A 17,871-nucleotide genomic window follows, 5' to 3' on the forward strand; every position below is an offset into this window, starting at 1 on the left:
GAGGGACAGACATAATCCTCATGGTCATATAAATACTTTTAATAAAAAGGATTAGAGTTTACATGCTTCACAAAGAAGATATGTCCTAAGTTTGCACAAGATACATTGTATAATCCAAAATAAGAGGCAACGTAAAAGATGGTGTTTCATACACCATAGTTACACCTCTGGTGCTTTCTCGGCCGGACTCGCTCCTGTAAAAATATTAACCACGGGGAATGAGACTTAAAAGTCCCAGTAACCAAAAATTAATATGTAATGATGCATGCGGATGTAACTAATCATGCGATTGCTAAGTGGGCACACAAAACATTTAACCGAACAATATTTTTAAACAAACCGAACAAGTATTTAATTTGCATGACTGCACCTTATATCCTCTTTTCACCATGCTCGGACACCAAATCACCCGGCCAAAGGTGAGTTGGACCAAGCGACACGCCACTCATTGGGTCCAACGAGGGCTTACCACGTGGTAATAATTAACCGAACAGAAATTTCCATTAACACCATACATTAAAATACCCTGACAAGTCATGTATCATTCAAATATCTAAACAGAAATATATCCGAACAATAATATCTCATCATGATAAACAAAAAAAATAAATTTTTAACCCACTTGGCAATGATTTCACAGAAGTATATAACAGTATTTATTTTCAATAATTCATAATTTTTCCAAACAACAAAACAACACATAACCATTCACAAACACACCCATCACAACACATTAATAATGGTTACCTTGTGTCTTGAATAACAAGTTCCCCTTCACAACTCCTTTTTCACCACTATCTTTGTCAATATAATCTACATAATTATTTCACAATACTATATATTAATTTTACATTAAAATAAATAACTCTAATTTAAATAGTTAGAAAGTCTTAGATCTATAATCCATATTAACACTAATTTAAGATTTATGCCTCATTTAACTTCTCAAATTCTTTTCTAAAATTCTCGTACCCTAATAAACTATTTTTTTATCCTCAAATCACTTCTAGTATCACAATTTCATCCTTCTATATTCTAAAAATTCGTCCAAAAATAAATTAAAAATTTTAAAATTATCCTGAAGCCTCAAATCACCTTTCTATAACCTCAAAAATACCTATTCATACTTAAATAAATATTTAATAATCATAGGTTTATCCCTACATCTCAGATTCCACATAAATTCAACCGTATAGATTTAGATTTTAACTCAAAAATTCTTAAACATGAGTTTCAACTTCAAGAAAATATTCTATAATATTTATTATATCCCTAGGAGTTTTAACCTATATTTTTAATCCATCATATCATTAGATTAACTATCTTATAGAAAAATTCTAATCAAAATATTTACTCTATCCTACAAAATAATCATATCACTAGAAAGCTAATATTATTTAAAAATAACTATAAAATTAATTTTGTAATTAAATAAATTTTTAAATGCTAATCTAAACAGGAAAGTTAGAACATACCTGAAGAAAAAGAAAATAATCCCCCCTTGCGAGAAAACGCCGAGCAACGTGAGAGGAAGAGAGAAAAATAATATAAAAATGGGATTGTGAGTCCCAAAATTATATTAAAAAAAACTATAGGTTTGAATTTAATTATTCAAACCTTTGGGCCAAAAGTTGCAATTTCCTCTAAATTGCATCTTAGCCTCTCATGCTTCCTAATGCACACACCCCCTCCTTTTTATATATGAAGGCACCTCTTCTCTTCCCTCATCTAACCAATGTGGGACTTAGAAACAACAACCTTCCACCCCCCTTTTTATTCCTTCTACCTTCTCTTTTTTTTAACACACACATAAAAAAATTATTTATGTATTATATCTTAACTAAATATTGCTTATGTGGTTTTAAATTTAAATTTTTAAATTTATAATTAAATACCTAATCATAATATTATTTCTAAATAACCTCAAATAATATAAATTCCTATTATTATCATTTTTTTCCTCAAAACCTAAATTCCACAATTTCTTTATTATATAAAAATCAGGATGTTACAAATTTCAAAAAGGTAGATCTGAAAACACATGAAAGGAGAAGAGAAGAAGGGTAGGTCACCTAGGGCAAGTCATTTCAGGTCATTGAATAGTGCTTCTGATTGATAACTTAGCGGGTAACCTATATATAACCCTTACCTTCCATTCTATCCAAATTTGTCTGAATATGAGTTATAGGGAAATTGAATCAGTGAAATTTTAAAGGCTTGATTCTTGCCCAATGGTATTAAAAAGGTTTTTAGGAGCTAAATTAGAGCTTTGTAATTGGTTTAAAGCTAAACGATAAGCTTTAAACCCATATGCTCAATTTGGCCTTGAGAGAGAGAGATTTTAGGGTGAAAATCCGGTTTAAGTGAAATGAGATCAGTTGAGATGATGTAAAGTAGTAATTGACTTAGAATGGATAAATGGAAAATAATTTATAGCTAAATATAACCATAAGTAGTAAAAATGTGTTTTTAGTCAAATTGGATCAAATGACTAAATTGTGCCAAATGTATTTAGATTGGCATATTGAGCGTATGACTTGAGATAGGAAGCTTGTAGTAAGCTGTAATGGTGGTTGGAATCCACGAGTAACCTTTTTAATGATAGAAGGGTTGAGGTAACCGAATAACTTCCTTTGTTTGATTATTTGTTGTAATTATGTATAAGTATGTTATGTAGTGTATAAAAGTGTTTTGAACTAAGTATGTTTTATAGCATTGTGTGAGTATTGCATGAAAATGGTTTTTGAGCAAAGAAATGAGTAAGAAAATGTGATTTCATTGGTATGTATATATATATGTTATGTGTAAGAAAGTATATAAAGTAATGATTAGGAACCTATGTGGTTCAGAAAGCATGTTCATAGGGGTGAGAGTTCAGCTGAGTAGAGAAGTGATAATAAGATCATGTGGTATATTCTTTTTAGTACCCAACGAGGTGTGGTGTTGGAGAATTATAACTCCTTAGTACCTTTTAAGGTGTGGTGTTGGAGAATATCTCCTTAGTGCCTATTAAGGCGCGACGTTAGAGATTTGGGACTTCTTAGTATTTGTGTGATACAGTATTAGAGTCAATGACACTTTGTTGTGTGTATTATGGGAAACTATAGTTTAAAAGTAAGATAGAACACCTTTAGCCAGGTAATTTTACAACCAAAGGTAAGCACATGGCCAATGAGAGTATGCATTAGTTTAAGGCGAGCCTATAATTTTGTGTCAGGGTAATTTGGAGGTTTAGTCGGTAATGATCATGCTATGTGATGCTATATATTGCTATATATTGTAAAAGAGGAGAAAAGTAGTAAAATAAGTGTAAAAGAGATGAAATGATTGATATGAGTGATATTTGAAATGAAATATGTGATATGTGATATTAAAGGATATATTATGTTTTACTTTCATGTAGGTGCACGTGATAATTAATAAGAGTGAGTTATTCTATTATTGAGATTTTTATTTCACCCTCATAGTTATATGTTTATAGGACAGAGCAGCGATCAGAGCAAGGAAAAAGAGTCTGGGCCGGCTTAGAGTTCTCAAAGCTGTGTGAACTCTGAGTTTGTGTAATGAACTGAGTACTTGTGTATATTTATGAATATGAGTTGTCATAGGGTTACATGTATGTATTGAATAGTGATTTTGTGAAATCTTAGCCCAATTGTGTATATTTGTATTGAAATGAGAATTAAGGGCTAATATTTAGTTACGTATATGGTAAATGTTGTAAATATTGATGAATCTTAAGCCCATGTATGAAATTATGATGAAATAAGTAATTTAGGGCTAATATTGAATTGTAAATATGTTATAAATGTGGTTTCATGTGAATGAGTAGAGAAAAGGGCCAAGTAGGCCAAGTGGTGTTAAAATATGTTAGATTGTGAAAACTTATGAAATGTGAAAATTGACTGTTAAGGGGTCAAATTTCAGTATGTGTGTGTGTGTGTGTGTGTGTGTGTGTGAGTGATATACTATAGTTAATCAGCTGTATTAGGTCCTTTTGAACTTGATTCAAAGTCTTGTGTGGTCTAATAAGAAAAAGGGATTGATTTGAGTATTTGAGTGCACAAAATTTTTAGAAAAAGTGACTTTTTAGATCCCAGTGTCTAAATTTTGATCAGACCGTTAGATTGTGTCCAAACCTATCTCATTAGCTATCTTATAAGATAAGCTTCATGTTGGATCTTGAATCACTCCAATCGAACATTGTATGTGGAAATGACGTATGCTAGGAGTTCATCTTTTTGCTGTCAACATGATAGCAAAAATTTCGGACAGGCGAGTCACGGTGCATGATTTCACATGCCGCGATGCATGGCATAAAAAGTTGGGTGTATGGCTCTATGCCACATGCCATGGTGTATGGCTCATTTTCCAACTTGATTTTCTATTTTTAAGGCACGCAATGAGTGTTGTGAATGCATGTGATTTACTTCCATTGTGTATTGATCGAATGCATTATGATTTTGCAAAACAAGTCTTTGGTCCAAGCTTTTTAAATAATTTACTTGATTTCTGATCGGTGTTATTGATGTGGTGATTTAGTTAATCTTTTCCTAAATCGGGCGGATATGGGTGAATGTTACAAAGAGCCATAAAAGACATGCAAGCTTATAATCCTCCACCAGTAAGGTATGTTGAAGAACAAGGAGACATTAATAAGTGAGCAATGTCACGATTCCATCACACGAGATGGGACAATATAACATTAAATCTAGTCAAGTCATATAATGCATGGCTCATGATTGAGAGGAAAAACCAAGTTTTTGCTGGATAGGGAGGAACAATAGAATATTAAAATTTTAAAATCCCTATCTCAATATGGATCGAACGAACTTATTTAAGTTAAGGTGAATATAAAATTTCCTTTTAGATGTCGAACTTTAGTCCTTCCTTCAAGTGTTTCAGACCTTAAGAGTTGAAAACAAGATTAGCTCCCTATACCGGTATCCACACTAACAGATCTCCACTTAAATGGCATGCTAGAGCTCTAATTGTCTATCTATTTTCTTAAACATCAAACGTTACTTTTCTCTAGGGTGTTTCCATGGTTTTCACTGTGTGTTGTTGTCAAGACTTTTTTGACTCTCCTCTATTAGTAACTCATGTCCCCTTATTCTATCATATGTATAGATTAGGGTTTTTAGACTTTCTCATATGAGCCAATGGAAAAATTAGATTAAATTTATCTCATAAATAAAATTTACATATCTAATTTGAATCTATTTGATAAATTCAAATTAAAGAACTCATATGATATTTTCATATATCAAGTTAGTTATTAAATTTAATTTTAACATATAAAAATAAATTTAAAACTAACATAATAATATAATATAATATATATATATAAATATCAGATATACATATTATATTATACATATACATGGATATACATATATTTCAAAAATATATATACATATGTTATATATGTTGAATTTTATATATCACACACATACACACATACGCACACACGAATATATATATATATATATATATATTGTGACCAAATAAATTTTCAAATATATATATAATTCGTTTACCCTAGGTAAAGCATTGTATTCATTGAATCTAGACACATTTCAGATTTAATGAATTTGAAGATCATAGCTTGAGTTAGGTTGTTCTTGTGTGCGACCTTGTAGGCCTATATGAAATTGGCAGTAAGTTAATAACGCTATTAGCCCACAAGTTACAAGTGGCCTTTAGCAAGACATTGCTACTACTCAATTCATATGAGGATCGATGATCCAATATAATCTATCATATAACCACATCACATCCCTTTTATCACGCAATATTTGGGTTAGGTGTGAGACATGAAATTATCATTTTTTTTTTACCTGACTATTACTTTCTCGATCTCTAAATGGACTGACTATAGCAATAGAAAAACCCTTTCTATTGTACTTTAGCCATATATTTTCTTAGTCTTACTTATTGAGGAGCCCAATAACATCTTTCAATTAATGTGAGGGACAAATTTTGTCTTGACCACTCATATTCTTCTGTATAAATATCACTAAACTCAATCATAGCTTTCATGATCACTCGATTAAAGGTAGCTTTTGACTAGGTCAAAGTTCAATTATCATCATATAGGAATCCATGATGATATTGAGTCAAAGGGCTTAGTGATATACTTACGTATGAGATAAGCTTATGACTTGTATCATGCAGCTTTCTTATAGTAGGTTAGTCCAGCACCTTAAACCCTTTCAAGTGTTTATGACTTTGATTTATATTTTTATAATTAATCAAAGTTATACTAGTCTTGTTTCATTTATGATCCTTAATAGATGGCCAACCAAGGACATTTAGGATAATTATTATATTTTATCCAATGATATAGTTATCATAGTGAACATACAATTAATATGATAAAAAAAGAGAAATTCATTAAATAATAATGTTCATATTACAATGATTGGCCTAAGGGCACAATTTTTAATAGTTTTTACATTGATAACGGAGCATTGAGAGAAGCTTGCTAATAAGTTGTTTGCTATGTATGATGCAATAGCTACGTGGTCTAATATAGTGGGACCATGTAATGTCCTAGTGACATTACCATTCAACCTTTCGCTCAATCTACTTAACTAATTAAAACCATTTTCTTTGAACGGTTAGGATCCTAATATAAACATTTGTAAAACCATTTCTTTAAACACTCAAATTATAAAACATTACACAGTGAAATATGAGGTTGATTTTATTAGCCTTGATGTGGCGGTTCTTATGGGTGTTCAATTCCTATAAGTTCAAAGAGATTCCCAGCTTGTCATTACAGTAGGCAAGAGAAAAGAGAGGGTGCGGAATCAAAAAAAGCCAAGAACTGGGCTAAAGGTCTCACCCACTATAAAGCCAGTTTACCACACAAGGGCAAGAATGAAAGCAATAGTTCGAGCAGATGACCTTTTTTCTGTTAAACTAATAGTAGGTCCAGATGCTATTTTCTGGGGGTACTAAGTTGCATCAAAAGTAGAGGTACTTAGTACTCCCTAATAGTTCGCTGGGCGTGCTTTTAGTCACCATCCCTCAATTTCCCTTTTATTGCTCGTAAGTTATAGGTTATTGCCCCTTTCCCTGTGGTCAAGCTAGATCTACCCTATCCCTATCGCCTTGTTAGTCTAGAGGCTTCTCACTTTGCTCGACCCTACCTATTACATTAGAAGGCCCTTGCTTGTTTCTTATTGGTCCCTTTCCCTATCTTTATAAGGCCCTAGGGATGATTAAGAAAGAATATTCAAACTATTTAGTTGAATCAGAATGTAAATGAATCACTTGTATCGTAATTCGATCATTTAATGATTACTAAATTGAAACTAAAAATAGTGTAAATAGATTTAAACTGAATTGATAGAATGAGAATCTTCTTAATCTTTCTTCCTTACTTTGGATCATATCCAAGGATTAACGGTTGGGAGCATCCTCAGGTAAGAGTTCAACTCATAGTTTTAAGCTTCACTACTTTTGAGAATGCTTTCTTTCCCTCCAACACTTATTACTTGGGAAAACTTAGTGTCGTTGTAGGGAATCAACAAGACTTGGAAGCTAGCTTGCCTTAGATGCTTAGAGTTGTGAGCGTAAAATCGTGAGATAGCATCAATAAGCAATGCATCATTCATACTATATTGGCAATGGTGCACTAACAGAATTGAAGTTTCCTAAAGTAAAACTCATTTGCCTCCACTTCTAGATTCTACATCTAAGTTAAATAGTCTTAACATCCAATGGTGACACCTTATAAGTAGGCAGGATCTAATTATTTTCGTGACATATGCCATCTTGTTCTTACAAGATAATCAGATTTCTAAGCACTTGTATGGAAATATTTTTACGTTGTTCAAATATATAGGACTATGACCCTACAAATATCCGCACCATAAACATCACATGTAAGAATCAGAAAGGATTATCAGGTTGTCACCACTTTCCTAAATAGATGAAACATTAATAGCTTATGCCTTTACTCTATAATTTATGGATTAATATACCTGTGAAGAATCTCATAAAGCCAAAGAATCAACCTATATGCCTATAAAGATTCAAAAACCTTAGAGGATATGACTCTAAAAATACTACTACTACCACCACCACTACCATTACCGCCACTGCTACAATTTTTATACTTTAAACTTGACAAAACCCTAGGTGCATCCAAGATTAAAATTTCCAATATGCATCTTAGTCCTAAAGCTTTCTAGTGGCATCAAGCATATGAAAAATATTAGGATGGCATGCAATCAACTTGGGACGAGTATGTGAAAGAAATTAAGGATTGTTTTAGGCCTATACATGAGATTATAATGAGTGACTTGGTTTGCCTGAAGCACCAAGGATCATTGGGTAAATATAACGATGAATTTAATATGATTTCCTGTAAACACGACTGTTTGAAGAATACCTTTTTGATATATATATATGTGTGTGTGTGTGTGTGTGTCTGTTTGGCTTACGAGAGGAGTATGAAGGTTCAATCTGCCTATTCAAGCCACGCACCTTGAGAGAAGCTCGAAAACTTGCTATAATGCAAGAGATAATGATAGGAAGACATAGTGAGAAGAAAAATTAGAATAAAGGTGGAGGACACGTGGCATCTTCAGTCTCGGCCACACAACCCTTTCACTCAAATGCATGGACACCTTATAAAAATGTTTTGACTAATAGTAGGCCTCATATGAAAGGGAAAACAACATCTTTATCATCTAAAAATAATTTTTTTCCAAAAAATGAGCAGTAATCCTTTAATGGTTCTTTTTACAGAAGAGGAAGCTGAACATAAAAGCTAAATTTTGTGATTCTATTGCCATGAAAAATTCTCCCAACATTACAAATGCCTATAGAGATAGAAATTGCAATTATCTTTTATAGAGGTTCGAGAAAATTTAGAAGAAGACAATTAGATTGAGGAGGCCATTGAGACAAAAGAAAAAGAGGATAAGTTTTTTATTTCCCTCCACGCTATTAATAAGGTAGATCAATAAAGCTCATAGGGTACTATGGCAAGAGGTAGGTCAGATTCTAATTGATAGTAGTAGCACCCATGACTTTTTGGACTTTCATGTGGAGAAAAAGCTTGAATGACAACCTGATGGAACTAATAAATCATAGGTAGAAGTGGTTGGAGGAAGAAGGGTTAAAGTGTATGGCATTTGCGAAGGATTCAAATGGAGAATGCATGACTTGGAATTTTCTTTTGATTTTAGAATTCTTGAATTACATACAAATAATTCAATGCTTAGGCTTAAGTGGCTCAAAAGTATAAAAAATGCTTTCTAAGATTATAAGTCTCTAACTATGTTTTTTTGGCTTGAATGAAAAATGTGAAAGCTTCATGCTACTCCTCTTAATACCTTATGTGTGGTGCATCCAAAGAGGCTGGAAATTGAGAAATTTCACACTAATCAAGTATTTTTGCTACAACTAATAACTAAAGGACAAGAAAAGATGGAAAGTTTCTCTATACAAACCTGCTCAGAAGTTTTAGAAGTGATCTCTTCTACTTTACATGAGTTTTATGATATCTTTAAAGCACTTAAAAGGCTACCACCTTTCCGTGAAGGGCATAATCCTATAAATTTGAAGCCTTATAGATATCCCTCATCTAAAAAAGATGTCATTGAGGGTTTAGCAGGAGAGTTACTATAAAAGGGTAATACAAGAAAGTTAAAGTCCATTTTTTGCTCTTATAGTTTAGTTAAAAAGAAGAATAGTACTTGGAAAATGTGTATAGATTATAGGGAGTTAAATAAAAAAATAGTAAAGAATCAATATCCCATCCCTTTAGTAGAAGACCTCTTTGATGAGTTAAGTGCTACAAACTGGTTTACACAATTAGATTTAAGGGTCGGTATTACCAAATTATGATGGTGCCTCAAGATGCTATAATGCTATAAGTGCTTTTAAAATACATAATGGGCACTATGAGTGGTTAGTTATGCCATTTGGACTAACTAATGCCCTGATAAAAATTTCAAGGGACCATAAACAGCATATTTTGCCCTTATTTAAGAAGATTTGTGCTATTATTTTTTGATGATATATTGATTTATAATGCTAATTTGAATGACCATGTGTAACATCTTAAGGAAGTCTATTTTATTTTGAGGAAGCATCAGTACTATGTTAAGATGATTAAGTGCTCTTTTGTAGCAACTGAAGTAGAGTATTTAGGTCCTATAATTGTTAATGGAACAGTTAAAACAAATCCCAAGAAAATTCAAGCGGTTGTTGAATAGCCTAAACCTAAGACTATGAAGCAACTCAAGGCATTTTTAGGGTTGGTAGGGTATTATAAAAGGTTTATCAAAGGCTATAGAGCTCTAGCAAAGCCACTAACTTGTCTTCTTAAGAAAGATGGGTTTAAATGGTCAGATTCAGCTTCTGAGGCATTTAATAATCTTAAGAAGGTATTAATAATCACACTTGTCCATACTCTTCTTGATTTTACTAAAAATTTGTTGTGGAGACAGATGCATGTGGTTTTAGTAGAGGGGTTATTCTAATGCAGCAAGGGCAAACAATTACATACTTTAGCAAAGGGTTAGTTGAAAGACACTAGCAACTTTCTATATATGAAAAAGATTTAATGGCTATGGTGCTAGCTGTCCTTCATTGGCATTAATATTTGAAAAGGAAGCGACTTATAATCAGGTATGACTAAGAAAGTCTAAATACTTGCTTAGACAGAAGGTGAAGATTCATTTCAAATGTTTTAGGTTGCAAAATTAGCTAGGTTTGATTATGAGATACGATATAAGGAGAATGATAATTTAATAGTTGATGCTCTTTTTAGAATACCCAAATAGTAGTTGATGCAAATGGTTTTAAACAATCAATATTATATATATATATATATATATTATTGTGAATTGTGATTGTAGAAAAAGGCTATTCTTGAATCCAAGTCACTAAGAGGTTACCTAAAGAAAAAAAGTTAACTTGGGTAGTAAGAAAGTCTTCTACTTTGGTCACTTTTCTATTTTAATTTTTAGTAGTACTTTTCAAATTCTTTACTCTCTTATTTTACTATCTGTGCTACTTTCCTATTATATTTAGTTTTCTATTTTTGTCTTTGAGTATTTGACTCTTTGACTTTCCTTTCTTCATTTTCTATTTATTTTGTCACATGTGGTTTTTCCTTTTGTAAGCTTGATTTTATTTGAAAATTTTACTTTTCTGTTTGTTCTAAATTTTCATAAATTTGCAACCAAAAAAAATCCTCTTTTCATCCTGTGCTTGTTTTTTAGTTTCCTTAATTTAGAAAATATTCACTTGATAGTTTCTTAGTTTCTTGATTTGTGTATGGTTTTACTATTGGATTCTATCCACAAGGTTAGTGAGTGGTAAAAAGTAAGTTTGTTTTTCATTATTAAAAAGTTATTATTCTTTTAGTGAAATATGAGTGACTTTATTTCTCGAGAGTAAACACTTGAGTTTGTGTGAGGATTCATTTTATCTTATAAGATTTCTAATGCTTTTGTGAATATGAATAACAAAGATGAATCTTCTAGTGTTAATATAAACTCTATTGTAGAAGTTATTAAAACACAATTGTATCGTATAGAACTTGATCATAGGTTCTATAAGGGGAATAAAGATGAGCCAGAAACTTCCTCTTTTAAAGGAAAAAAGTATGAGAACCTAATGCTGATGAGGAGTATGAAGAGCCACCTTTTCCTAAGGGAAAGAAATCCTTAAAATGTGATGTTGACTTACCAGACCAATAAGTAAAATATCATTCATTCAAGGGTAGTAATAATTCAAAAAAAGACCTTGATTGGAAAATGAACATGGACCAAATCTTCATGACTCTTGATTTATTTGAGTCAAGAAAAATAAAAATTACTTCTTTGAATTTTATTGATTATGCTATTTATGTTAGAAATTATGCCCTAAGACCAATCATTGTCTTATGCACATTGTTATTTAATGAATTTTTCTTTTGCTATCATATCAATTGTATGTTTACTATGATAACTATATTCTTGGACAAACTATATTGATTGTCCTAAATGTCCCTAGTTGGTTATCTTTGAGGGATCATAGATGAAACAAAACTAGTATGCCTTTGATTAATTATAGAGATATAAATCAAAGTCGTAGTTATTGAAAGATTACAAGGTACTAGACTGACCCGTTATAAGAAAGTTACATGGTACAAGTCATAGGCTTATCCCATATGTAACCGTATTACTAAGCCCTTTGACTTGAAATCATTATAGATTCTTATATGATGACCACTGAACTTTGATTTAGTAAAAAGTCACCTTTGACTAGGTGATTATAAAGGCTATGATTGAATTTAGTGATATTCATGTAGAAGAATATGAGTGGTCAAGATGAAATTTGTCCCTCACCTTAATTGAGAGATATTATTAGGCCCCTTAATGAGTAAGACTCAGAAAATGTATGGCCATACTATAATGAAAAAGGTTTTTTCATTGTTATAGTTAGTTCACTCAAATATCGAGAAAGTAATAGTCAGGTAAAGGAGAATGACAATTTCATGTCTTATACTTGAACAAAATATCGCGTGACAAAAGGGATGTGATATGGTTATACGATAGATTACATTAGATCATCGATTCCCATATGAATTGGATAGTTGTAATGTCTTGCTAGAGGTCACTTGTCACTTGTGGGGGTTAGTAGCATAATTAGCATATTGCCAACTTCATATAGGTTTATAGGGTTATACATAAGAATAACTTAACTCGAGTTATAATGTCCAAATTCATTGAATCTATTAGAATGTATCTAGATTCAATGCTTTATCTAAGGAGAATGAATTTTATATATATATATATATATATATAATTGAATATTTATTTGATAAATATTCATATATGAAATATAAAATTTAAAATATAATTTTGTATATATATTTTTTGAAATATATATTCATGTGTGTGAGTATATGTTTGATATATTTATATACATTTGTATATGATATATAAAATTCAATATAATATATATATATTGAAATATATATATTCATGTATATATATAATATGATATGTATATATTATATTATATTATATTATATTATGTGATGTTAGTTTTAAATTTAATTTTATATAATAGATTAAATTTAATAACTAACATGATATAAAAAAAATATCATATCGGTTCTAAATTTTAAATTTATAAAAAAATTTAAATTAGATATGATATTATAGATTTTATTTATGAGATAAATTTAACCTATATTTTCATTGGCTCTTCAATAGGAAGGCAAAAATCCTAATATATATATATATATATATATATTATAAATTAAGACGTGCTTTAGTGAGTTTTAAGAGAGTTAGAAAAGTCCTGATGGTAAAACATAGTGAGAGCCACAGAAACAACTTAGAGAAAAAGTAGTTCAATGTTTTGAAAAAATGGATGGACATTTTCGAGTGCGACCATACTATTCGAGTTGAAGAATTTTTTATGTGGATACTAATAAAATGAGTAGATCTATGTTGTCAGCTCTTGAGATTCAATTACTTGAAGCTAACACATGAGAAGCTTGGACTTAAAAGGTATCTTTTAATTCTACCTTGACTTAAATGAGTTTGTTCGGTCTATATTGGGATAGGAATTTTAAAATTTTAATCTTTTGCTATGCCTTCCTATCCAACAATTTATTAGTGGCAATATTTACAGTATAAAAGAACCTAACTTGGCAAAAAGCCCATTAAAATGTGAGAGAAGCTTAAAAGATACATGAAAAAGGCTTATGTCCCTAGCTACTACTATATAGAGCTGAATAGACAATTGAGAATGTTTTCTCAAGGATCTATGACTGTAGAGGAGTATCTACATGAGCTGAATATCTTGAAGTTTTGTGTAAACATTCAAGAGAATGAATGTAAAGCAATGTCAAGAATTATAGATGGCTTAAGGCTGAAGTTGAGAGATAAGCTTGACTTGTACACTTTTGTGGATAATGAAGAGCTCATACATAAAGCTATAAAGTTGGAGCAGCAAAATAAGAATAAACATTCCAAGTTCTTTTGGAAAGACTCCAAGGCAACTTCAAAATGGAAGGATTCCAAAGCTAAAGATACATCTAAAGCTAAGGAAGAAAGTACGCCCAAGTATGAGGGTAAAATTTCTGACCCTAAACCTTCTTCTTATTCATCTAACACTTCTCCTATTAAGTTTTTCAATTTCCATAACATGGGCGATATGGTGAGAGATTGTAGCAATTAAAGAGCTATGATTTTGAGAGATGATGATGGCTATAATAGTATGCATGAAAGTGATAAAGATTATGCTGACAAAGTTGATGATCATTCTACCTCCCATGAATTAAATGATGAGCTTGAATGCAATAGTGTTGTTGACTCTATCTTGGTAGCAAGAAGAGCTCTCAATATTCAACTAAAGGAGGATGATGAACATGAGCAACATGATCATATTTTTTAGACTATATGCTTCATTAAAGACAAAGTGTGTAGCATGGTAATTAATATTGGTAGTTGTACTAATGTAGCTAGTATTTTACTTATAGATAAATTGTCTCTACCTTTAATTCCACAGCCAAAGCCCTATAAATTGCAATGGTTGAATGATTATGTTGAAATAAGGGTTTTTAAGCAAGTATTGATTACTTTCTCTATTGGAGTTTATACTTGTAATGTATTTTGCAATGTAGCCCCTATACTTGCTGGACATTTATTGTTAGGTAGGCCTTGGCAGTTTGATAATAAGGCTAGCCATGATGGTTTTAAAAAGTGTTAGAAAGTGCCTTTTAAAGTCAAAACTGTTAAATTAAATCCTCTTAGGCCTATCCAAGCCTGTGAAGATCAACTGAAGATTGCTCAAGATTACAAGTAAAGGAGAGACCTCCTTGATTGTCGCGCGAGTGAGAGAGAAAAGAAAGAGAGTATTACTTTACTTGAGAGTAAATCAAAAGAGAGAAAAAGAGTAGTGAGAAGGTGAGAAAAGAGAAAAATAGAATAATGGGAGTTAAAGAAAATAGTAAAAAGAAAATTTATTGTATGGGAAAAGTAAGATTCAAGAGGCTTTGATAAGTGAGCAAGCTCTGATTGTAATTTTTAAGAATATTTATTTTTCTACTGATACTCTTGACCTTACTTTTCCTTCTAGTATTATCTCTTTATTGTAGGATTATGGAGATCTATTCCTTGATAAGATTCCTGATGTACTTCCTCCCTTAAGAGGAATTGAGTATAGGATAGATTTCTTGCTTAGAGCTACTATTCCAAACAAGCCTGCTTATAGGTCTAACCCTGAAGAGACTAAGGAGATCTAGTGCCAAGTAGAGGAATTGATAATGAAAGGCTTTGTGCGTGAAAGCCTTAGTCCTTGTGTTGTCCCAATTATCTTGGTACCCAAAAAAGATAAATCTTCAAGGATATGCATTGATTGTGGAGTAATTAACAAAATTATTGCAATATATCATTACCGTATCCTTGGACTTGATGATATGCTTGATGAGTTGAATTGTGCTTCTATCTTTTCTAAAATTGATCTTATAAGTGGATATAATCAAATTTGCATGAAAGAAGGTGATGAATGGAAAACTTCCTTTAAAACTAAGTTTGGATTATATGAATGGTTGACTATTCCTCTATTCCTTTTAGTTTGACAAACACTCCTAGTACTTTTATGGTATTAATGAATCATGTATTTAGAAAGTTTATAGGTAAGTTTGTTGTGATTTACTTTGATGATATTTTGATTTATAGTAAATCTTTGACTGATCATGTGAGTCATCTTAAAATTGTGTTTGACATCTTGAAGGAATACAATCTGTATGTTAATTTTTCAAAAGTTTTTCTTTTACATGAACTTTGTTATCTTTTTGGAATTTGTGATTGGATCACAGGGAATCTATATGGATGAGGAGAAAGTTAAGGCTATTCGTGATTGGCCAACCCTTAAGAATGCAAGTGAACTGAGAAGCTTCTATGGCTTAGCAAGCTTTTATAGGAGATTTGTTAGATATTTCTCTAGCATTGCTACCCTTCTTAATGAATTTGTTAGGAAGAATGTGACTTTCGCATAGGGTGAGACACAGGAAAGGGCTTTCTAAACTCTAAAGGATAAATTGAATAATGTCCCTTTACGTGTTTTGCCTAATTTTTTCAAGGCATTTGAAATTCAATGTGATGCTTCTAGTATTGGTATAGGTGTTATTTTAATACAGGATTCTAAGGCCATAGCTTACTTTACTGAAAAGCTACATGGTGTAGTTTTGAATTATTCCACCTATGATAAAGAGCTCTATGCTTTGAAGAGGGCCTTAGAAATGTGGCAACATTATTTGTGGCCTAAGAAATTTATCATTCATTCTGATCATGAAAGTTTAAAGTTTTTCAAGTCTTAATGTAAGTTGAATAAGAGACATGCTCGCTAGATGGAGTTTATTGAGACCTTTCCTTATATGATTAATTATAAGCAAGGCAAAGAAAATGTTACTGATGCCTTATCTAGGAGATATAAATTACTCTCCTATTTGCACGCTTAATTACTTGGCTTTAAGATTATGAAAGATCTTTATAAATCTGATTCTAATTTTGAAAATATTTAGAAATCTTATGAAAATCATGGATTTGATGATTTCTTTAGATTTGATGGATTTCTTTTTAAGAAAAACAAATTATGCATTCCTATCTGTTTTATGCACAAGTTGCTTACTAAGAAAGCACATGGTGGTGGTTTGATAGGATACTTTAATGTAAATAAAACTTTGGCTATTTTGTCTAATCATTTCTTTTAGCCTCATATGCAGAAAGATGTCATATCTGTCTGTGATAAATGCATTAAATCTAAGGTCCAACCTTATGGACTTTACTTGCCTTTACCCATCCCCTCTCACCCTTAGGAACATATCACTACAGATTTTGTAATTAGATTGCTTAAATCTTTTGTAGATAAAGATTCCATATATGTTGTTGTTGATAGATTCTTTAAGATGGCACACTTTATTGCTTGTGCTAAGACTAATGATGCTATTAACATTACCGACTTATTCTTTAAGAAGATTGTTCATTTGTATGTTTATCTAAGACCATTGTGAGTGACAAGGATGTGAAATTTCTTAGTCACTTCTAGCGTACCCTATGGTATAAACTGGGGACTAAGTTACTTTTTGCTAATACTGCTTATCTATAAATTAATGGTCAAATTGAGGTAATCAACAAAACTATAACTATACTATTGAGAACGATAATTCAAAAGAATTTAAAGAATTGGGTGAACTGTTTATCTTATATTGAATTTGCTTACAACAAGGCTGTTCATTTTTCTACTTCTTATTCTTTATTTGAAATTTTTTATAGTGTCAATCCATTGTCTCCTATTGATATTTTACCTTTATCTTTTTCTGAGTATGCTAACACTAATGGCAAGAGAAAAGCTGAGTTTGTGCAAGACCTAGATGCTAAGGTTAGAGCAAACATAGAGTGAAAGAATGACCAATATGCCAAGCATGTTAATGAAGGTAGGAGACATGTGATCTTTAAGCTTAGAAATTGGGTTTGGTTATATGTAAGGAAAGAGAGATTTCCTAATCAAGGAAAATTCGAACTTCAAGCCCAAAGAAATGGACCTTTTTAAGTTTTAGAAAGAATTAATGGTCATGCTTATAAGATTGATTTGCCTAGCTCTTATGGCAATGTTAAGGCCACATTCAAGGTTTTTGATTTGTCTTTATATGATTTTGCAAATTTGAAGACAAATTCTTTCTGATTGGGAGGGAATGATGGACCTTATAGTATGGACGACATAGCATTAATAGCAACAAAGCTTGAGGATGGCAAGCATGAGCATGGTGGCATGACAGGAATCTAAGGTGAGGAGTAAAGAGCCCAACACTTTTAATCCAACGTGCCTAAAGACCCTTTACAA

At 31.5% G+C, this 17,871-nt stretch overlaps 1 long non-coding RNA gene across 1 annotated transcript; it reads right to left on the reverse strand.

Moving 5' to 3' along the window:
- Window positions 1-85: 85 nt before the first annotated feature.
- Window positions 86-1,664, reverse strand: LOC129305020 (uncharacterized). The gene is made up of 3 exons (XR_008591850.1): window positions 1,476-1,664; window positions 748-813; window positions 86-194 (listed from the first exon to the last, which is right to left on the reverse strand). It is a non-coding gene; the product is annotated as an uncharacterized LOC129305020 (long non-coding RNA).
- Window positions 1,665-17,871: the final 16,207 nt, after the last annotated feature.

This window comes from Prosopis cineraria, unplaced genomic scaffold (genome assembly GCF_029017545.1).
Source record: "Prosopis cineraria cultivar Desert tree isolate PC_DT_omini unplaced genomic scaffold, ASM2901754v1 PC3, whole genome shotgun sequence".
NCBI classification, from domain to species: Eukaryota; Viridiplantae; Streptophyta; class Magnoliopsida; order Fabales; family Fabaceae; genus Prosopis; species Prosopis cineraria.